Raw genomic sequence first — 8,306 nt, 5'->3', positions numbered from 1 at the left:
GCCCTACTAAAAAAATATGGTTCTTCTTATTATTTTGTGGGGGATACGGCACTGAGTGTGGTATGGGCTTGTGACACACATGCTTGCATCCACATATTTCTAAAGGCAATGAAGAATATATTTTTTCAGTATGTTACTAGTAGGTAAGATTTACATATCTAATACTTTGCATGAAGACATTTATAACTCTTTCAACACACATGTATATACACAAAGAGACACGCATATGAACATACACATATCACTCATTCACACCACCATAGCATAGTTTCTCACTTCCCTCTGATGACCAGAAAATTAACTAAAACTGCAGTCATAACCAGTTCCAACCTCTTTATTATCTTTGTTCTCTGTGATAATTTGTTGTACTTTCTTCAAGTGAGTTCTCTTTCTTTTAACTTTCTAACTTAGAAATTTGAAAGAAGTTGCTTTAAATATATAATACAAAACTTCAAAGTCTACTTCTAGACTTGAAAACTGAAAACATGTAGGCAATTAATTTGGTTTGGTATCTTCTTTTTCTCCTCAGGTAAAACTTTTCCCCACTGAAATGACCTTGCTCCATCTCCCTACAGTTCTAACACATTAAGGAATCCCTTGCGCTGAGTCCTACTTTTTCTCAGTTCTAAAGAAGACTCTTGTGTGTGGCTTTCCCCTGTGGTTTTGCTTTGGCTAACTTGGATGGTACACAATGCTAAATTAAATTTCCTAGAATGAAATTTCAATGCTGTTGCAAATTTTCAAATGGAAATGTGTATTTGGGAGGCAAGTTTTCAAAGGTTAAGATATTATAATTTTAGAAGTTGGACAAGATATTTTTCATACCTTTATTCTGGCCCATCCTTACATATATATATATATATATATATATATATATATATATATATATATACCTTACATATATATATATATGTGTGTGTGTGCATATATATATAGCAAATCTACAATTTATTTATTTATTAATTTTTAATTTTTATATTAATTACAGTTTATTCACTTTGTATGCCATCTGTCTCCTCTCTCTCATTCCCTCCCAATCCCATCTTCCCTCTCTCATCTCCTCCCATGCCCCTCTCCAAGTCCACTGATAGGCTGATATGGGAGGTTCTCCTTCCTCTCCATCTGACCCTAGCCTATCAGGTCTCATCAGGACTGGCTGCATTGTCTTCTTCTGTGGCCTGGTAAGGCTGCTCCCCACTCAGGGAGAGGTGATAAAAGAACCAGCCACTGAGTTAGTGTCAGAGACAGTCCCTAACGGACTGGCCCATCTTTTAAAAATATGTAAAAGTAAACAAAAGAGTTTATCTGTCTTCTTTGTTGACACATATACAAACATATGTGTCCAAATGTATATACATTATATTTATACATGTCTGTAGATTGCATGTATAATTTGTTCGTATCTGTACAGAAGCATGTATATATACAGGATGTATACATGTGTATATGCCTAGGTATTTCTGAAGCATTGGATAGAAATTCTTCAGAGAAAAAATATGAATGCAAATTGTGTAATAGTCAACCATTATGTTCGATGAAAAGATATAGCATCTATTTCTAAGAAATCACTGGGGCACATGACTTCCTGGAGCAGGAAATAGGCTTATTATCTGGGAACAGCTATTGGATGGGCTACACATCATGCCACATCTGGCTCCTTTCAGTGATCAGAATGCAGTTCCTCTGCTACACTGTGAGTATAATACACTAAGATCTGTTAGAGAAGATGATTACATCAACACACATCATTTGGTGCCACAGAAATGAATCTACTATATGAGAACATGTTTATAACAACCAGTGTTTCTCAATTTGCATCAACATTTGTTTTCAGCAACTGTCTAGCTTTATTCAGTCATTTATTTAGCAAAGGGAAACTATTATTTTATGGCAGTATGTTCATGTGATGGAACTACCTCTCATTTGTATAATTTAAAATATATGAGCAGTAATGGTTAGTACATTTGTAAGCAAAAAGGGAATATGTAGAAATATATTGTTAAATGTTAGAATTATTAAGATTAATATTTAGCAAGACTGAGCAAATTAAAAAATGTAAAACAGAGGCCCTGAAAGTAGGCCTCTATAGTCTTTCAATGGCTTTTGATTTGGTTAAGTATTTTCCTCCCTCCTCCTTCCTTCCCTTCATCTTTCTTCTGGCCAGCTACAATGACCGTTTTGTAAGTTTTAATGAGGATTCTCAAAAATTTTTGGACAAGATGTTGACAACGTATGTTTTATTTTATTATGCATGATAGAGTGTTGAGTATACATAAATATATAAATATATACATATACATAAATATATGTATATATAAATATACATATATATGTATATTTATGTTTGTTTATTCTAAATAAAAAGCTAAAAGTTGGCTGTTTCAGTTACCTTGCTTTTTTACTTTTTGTTGCTGTTTTTTGTTTGTTTTGTTTCTTGTTTTGTTTGTTTTTTTGGTCTTTTTGTTATTTTGTCTTTTTTAATTTTTACTTTATTTTATTAATTACAGTTTATTCGCTTTCTATCCCAGCTGTAGCCTGCATCCCCATCCCTTCCCAATCCTACTCTCCCTCCTTCTTCTTCTTCTCCTATGCCCCTCTCCTAGTCCAATGATAGGGGAGGTCCTCCTCCCCTTCTATCTGACCCTAGCCTATCAGACCTGAGGACTGAACCCAGGGCCTTGTGCTTGTTAGGCAACTGCACTACCACTGAGCTAAATCCCTAACCCCACTTGGCTGTTTCAAATGAAGAAATTTGTAATAGCTCTAAAGGCTCAATTAAAAGGAAGACCACTAACTTCTTCTGGATGGTGAAACCTAGAAAACGCTGAGAAGAGAACCTCCTTATGTATCTTGTTTTATGTATTTTGTTTTAAGAATTATTTGTTTTAAGATTTTTAACTGTTTTTTTTGTTTTACATTTTTTATTAATTTATTTATTTTACATCCTGATTATAGCCCCTCCCACATCTCCTCCTGGTACCACCCTCCCTCTTTCCCCTATCACTGTCCCCTAGTTATCAGAGAGGGGGAGATTGCTTCCCTTATCAACTGACCACAGACTATCAAGTCTCTTTAGGACTGGTTGCATTTTATTCCTCTGTGACCTGGCAAGGCTGCCTTGCCCAGCGAAAGTGCTTGAAGAACAGGCAAAAGAGTTCATTCCAGAGACAGTCCCTGATAAAAACAAAACAAAACAAAACAAAACAAAAAAACAAAACAATGATCTGATAAACAAAAACAAAAACAAAACAAAACAGTGATCTGATAAAAAACACAATGGGTTAATAATGGGTTAATCCAATTTTCATGTTATCAGATGAGGTTTGCATTTGACAAACTATAAGGTTATATTCTTTTTGTGTTTGGGTGAAATGTTCTGTAGACATCTATTATGTCCGTTTGAGTCATGACGTCTGTTAGCTTCATTATTTCTGTATTTAGTTTCTGTCTCAATGATCTGTCTATTGGTGAGAGTGGGATGTTGTAAGTCTCCCAATATTTAGCTGTTGGGTTCGATGTGTGATTTAAACTTTAATAATGTTTCTTTTATGAATGCAGGTGCCCTTGTATTTAGGTCATAGATGCTCAGGATTGTGATGTCCTCCCAGTGGATTTTTTCTTTCATGAGAATGAAGTGTCTGTCCCCATCTCTTTTGATTCATTTTGGTTGAAAGTCTATTTTATTAGATATTAGGATGGCTGTGACGCTTGCTTCTTGGATCCATTTGCTTAGAAAATCTTTTGTCATCCCTTTACTCTGAGGTAGTGTTGCTACATTTGCTGCCAACGTATGTTTCTTGAATGCAGCATAATGTTGGATCCTGTTTTCACAGTCGTTCTGTCTTTTTATTAGAGTTGAATCCATTGATGTTGATATATATTAGTGACCAGTGATTGTTCCTTTTATTGTGGAGTTGTTGGTGGAGTGTGTTTGGTTTATTTTTTGTTTTCTTTTGGTTTTGCTGTTGTGAAGTTATCTGTATCCCCTCTTTTCTTGGGTATAGTTGATCCTGTTGGGTAAGAATTTTTCTTCTAGTATCTTCTGTAGGGGTTGGTGCATAGATACTGTTTAAATTTAGTTTTGTCATAGAATGTCTTCTTTTCCCCGTCTATGATGATTGAAATTTTTGTTACATATAGTAGTCTGGGTTAGCATCTGTGGTCTCTTATGTCTGCATGCCATCTGCCCAGACCCTTCTGGCTTTGATAGTCTCTGTTTAGAAGTCAGATGTGATTCTGAGAATTCTTCAGTTATATGTTACTTATTATATTGCAGGAGAAATTTCTTTTCTTGCCTAGTCTATTTTGTGTTTTGTAACCCTCTTGTGTGTTTAAGGACATCTTTTTCTTTAGGTTGGAGAAATTTTCTTCTGTGACTTTCTTGAAAGTATTTTCTGAACCTTGGAGCCTGGAGTCTTCTTTTTCATCTATTCCTGTTTTTCTTAGGTTTCGTCTTTTCATGGTATCCTAGATTTCTTTGATGCTTTGCATCAGGAATTTTTTTCATTTTAATATTTCCTTTGAGAGATGTATCAATTTCTTCAATTGTATCTTCAGCACCTTAGATTTTCTCCTCCATCTCTTGTAATCTGTTGGTGATGCTTACCTCTGTGGTTCCTTATCTCTTCTGTAAGTTTTCCATCTCCAGGGTTTTCTCAGTTTGTGTTTTCTTTATTGATTCTAATTCCATTTTCATGTCTTGAACAGTTTTATTAATTTCCTGTGCCTATTTTCTTGTGATTTCCTGTCTGTCTTTGATGATCTTTATTTGTTTGGTTTTATTTTCTTGTATTTCTTTGAGAAATTTATTTGTTTTTTGTGCCTCTAATAAATGCATAATCATAGACTTAAGGTCAATTCCTGTGTTTCAGTTCAATTAGAATATCCATTTTTTTTTTCAGTTTCTGGTGGAGGTATTATGTTCTACTTTTTCTTGATTGTGTTCTTTTGCTAGTCTATAGCCATCTGGTGTCCATAACCTTAGCTGTTTGTTTGCTGGAACCTGTACCAAAGACTTAATCTGCACATCTCAGGAGTCTGGTGTTTGGAGTAGTCTTCAGGATTTTGAGAGTGGTCCAAGGGAACAGGAATGGGTTCTGGAATTTAGGATGTAGCCATGCTAGGGTATGTGTTTTGGAAGGCAGTGTGCTGGCATAGGTTGTCGGGAGCCGTGACTCAGTGGCCTGCTTTGATATTTAAATCTCGGCAGAGAGATGGCTTTTTGGAGGCCTTTTACTAATGGCAGAGGAGAACTTGCAAGTCCATCTCCTTTTGTTTGTGACAACAGGTGGGATAGCTTATGAGGGTTACACCTCTTCCTCAGGCCCCTTGTGCAAATTAACCTATTGTTCTGAGATGTTTTACTGGCTAAAGTAACTCCTCGAAGAATAAAGTGGTCAGAAGGCTGGAGGCAGAGGATGAGGCAGCACTTGAGACTTGCTACTTACTGCAGCAGTCGGCCTTTTGCAAAAGCTGTCGAGTCTGGACCTTTAAAAAGTTTCCTGTGTGCTGTGTGTTTATTTTATTAATTTTAATCCTCACACCCAACTCAAGAACCGTTTGACTCTGCCCGGCTGGCCCCAGCAATAGGTGCTTTGAATATTAGGGGCATGGGCAAGGGTACCTTGAATGGCAGGGGCGAGGGCACCTCAGGTGGCAGTTGCTTGTTGAGGCAGGGGGGATTGTGTCTGCCTCAGGTAGCAGCTGAGAAGGATCCAGTGCCTCAGAAGGCAGCTGAGCTGCAGCTTACAGGCCTACCAGACTCTGCACTCCTAGGGCTCAGATTCTTCTGGGCTCTGCCATCTTGGATCCTGGATTTTGTATGATTTTATGTCCACCTGATCTTCACAGACAAGGTGAACTGTGATTTGGAGGTTGGGATTCTATAAGATATGCAAAAATGGCAGGGGGTTCATAGTTCATGTCTCCTGGACCTGGGAGATGGCCACAGGGAGCCTGGATCTAATTGTTCCCAACTCCTGGGGTGTCCCCTCCAGTTCAGGAAGCACCAAAGTTGGTGTTTTGAACCAACTGCTGGCTTACACACACCGTTTTTGTAGCCTCTGATATTTTGCAACTTACCTGTGGTATACACAGGTGGCTGCCATCTTGGCTGCTTTAAGATTTTTTATTCTACTTGATTATATTCCCTTCTTTGACCCCAAACCTTTCATTTGGCATACAAACTACATGTACAGCACATACATAATATTTGTGTCTCCAAAGAAGCCCTGGAACTTAGAGGAATGGTTATAGATTCTTGGGAGAGGAGGATTACAATCTGTAATCCACTATGACTGATGATGGAGTGTGCAGTAAGGCATGGCAGCTCTTTGAATTTAATTTTCTCCTCTATGAAAAGAACTCCTCATAGTTGATAATTAATGTCCTCTGATCTTATTAGGCTTTGAGCACACAGTATGTTTCTATAGGTATCACAACTTCAAAATTATGGTGAGTCAACAAAGATAGTATTCTATTAAAGTAAACTGTTCTTTGACTGAACTCTCCATCTTCTCAAATATGAAAAAATGTGAATTTCCTTATGTAGCCATATTATTGGGGCAATACCAGTTTATTACTGTTATATCCAAGCTTTCTTTTCCATTTTATAAATGGACTCTATGACTTACATATAGCACTGGTTTGCTCTGAGGACTATATCCCAGGTTTAGGTGTATTCTGTGCCTTTTGAGTTTGATAGCTAGGTGTATTCTTTTCTGAACAGTAGCAACTCATTTTTATAGATAAGTTGCACTACATATACAAGGAAAAGATTGAGCTCAGAGGTTTTGAAAACTTGTCATTTTTTTATACAGATGCTCAATCATTGCTGTTAGATGAAATAATCTTCCAGGTTGAAATAGCACTGCAAGTAATATTGATGGAGCTAAGATGTGATTAATGTATTTTCAGATGCCAGGACATCAAGAAATAAAATGAGGCATGCTGTATTAAGCCAAACTTTTCACACATATATGTTTTCTTTTGAGGGGATTGTGCTTTGAATCTTAGGCTACTTGCTCTAGACAGGAGTCATAGTCTGAACGATTGGACCATTATGCATTAACTGAGACTTTGAAAGAAAAGCTACAGGATCCAGTAAATAAAAACAAATTTTGGTTTTCTTTCTTTAAAACAAAGTCTTTTATAAACTGAGTAAGGGCTCCAGAAGTGATTATTGTCCTAGAGGTTTCTCTTCATCTTATGTTCTTAAGTAATGAAGATAATACAAAGAAAATAAAGAGAATCAGCTAATTCTCATGAAGACATGGTAATGCAGCGCATCTATGCTCCTGCATCTAGCATAATAAATCCAAGTGTGTTTTTGATATGAAACAAATTCACTGAACTGTAAAGTTTTATAGTTATACAACTTATCTCATGTATTAAAATACTTAGAATATATCAAATTACGGATTGACATTAAATAGAGTTTAATCATCAAATAATGAATTTACTACAAGTTCAAATCTCCTTACATTTACAGAGGATTCTAGAAAACAACCCGTAGCTAATGACATTAGGAAAATTTAAGGTGAATCTCTTCTTACCCTTACCAGTTTAAATCATTGATTTAGACCATATTCGGATACCTTAAAAGTAGTCATAGTTTTACATAAACTACCAAATCATTTTAAGTTTGAATTGCTTCATTATTTTAGATAACTTGTCAATGATAGTGAAATAAACAATGATGCCTCTGTTTGAGCCTTGCCATTAAGTTTAAAGCAGGGAAGTAGCCATGTGTTTGTCCACTTACTGGTCTATCGTGCAGAGCATCACTGAGTATCTTGGGTTGTCAGGAGCACATAGGTAAACTAATGGTACAAAACTGAGTTCTATTTTTTTTTTTTTTACAATCTTACAAATATTTATTATGTCTCTTCTGATTTTTGTGGTTCTATATAGGTAAGAAATTTCTCTTCTGAGAATCTACACTCAGTTTAGAGACATTATAAATGTGTATATACATAAAATGATTATTTGAAGTAAAATACATAATAAAAGCTAAACTTCAAAGTAAGAAATAGATGCCTTTCACTTGGACAGACCAGAAAATTTTCAAAGACTAAGAGAATATGAGAGGTGAAATGGAATAATTTTGAGACTGGCAAACACTGTATGATATATGAGTGAGGTTGAGATTCCATCTTGGCCATGTGCAACAGCAGGTATCAGCATGTGATTTACATAAAGGGTCAAATATTTGAGGGTGTTTTTTTGGCTTATGATTCATATTTTAACTATTAAGAATTTTATAGCTTAAAACTCATAGAAGGCACACATGTATGTTAGTACACATA

The sequence above is a fragment of the Meriones unguiculatus genome, chromosome 15 (genome assembly GCF_030254825.1).
Source record: "Meriones unguiculatus strain TT.TT164.6M chromosome 15, Bangor_MerUng_6.1, whole genome shotgun sequence".
Lineage (NCBI taxonomy): Eukaryota > Metazoa > Chordata > Mammalia > Rodentia > Muridae > Meriones > Meriones unguiculatus.
The sequence above is the reverse complement of the archived record's forward strand: the minus strand, read 5'-3'. Positions refer to the sequence as shown.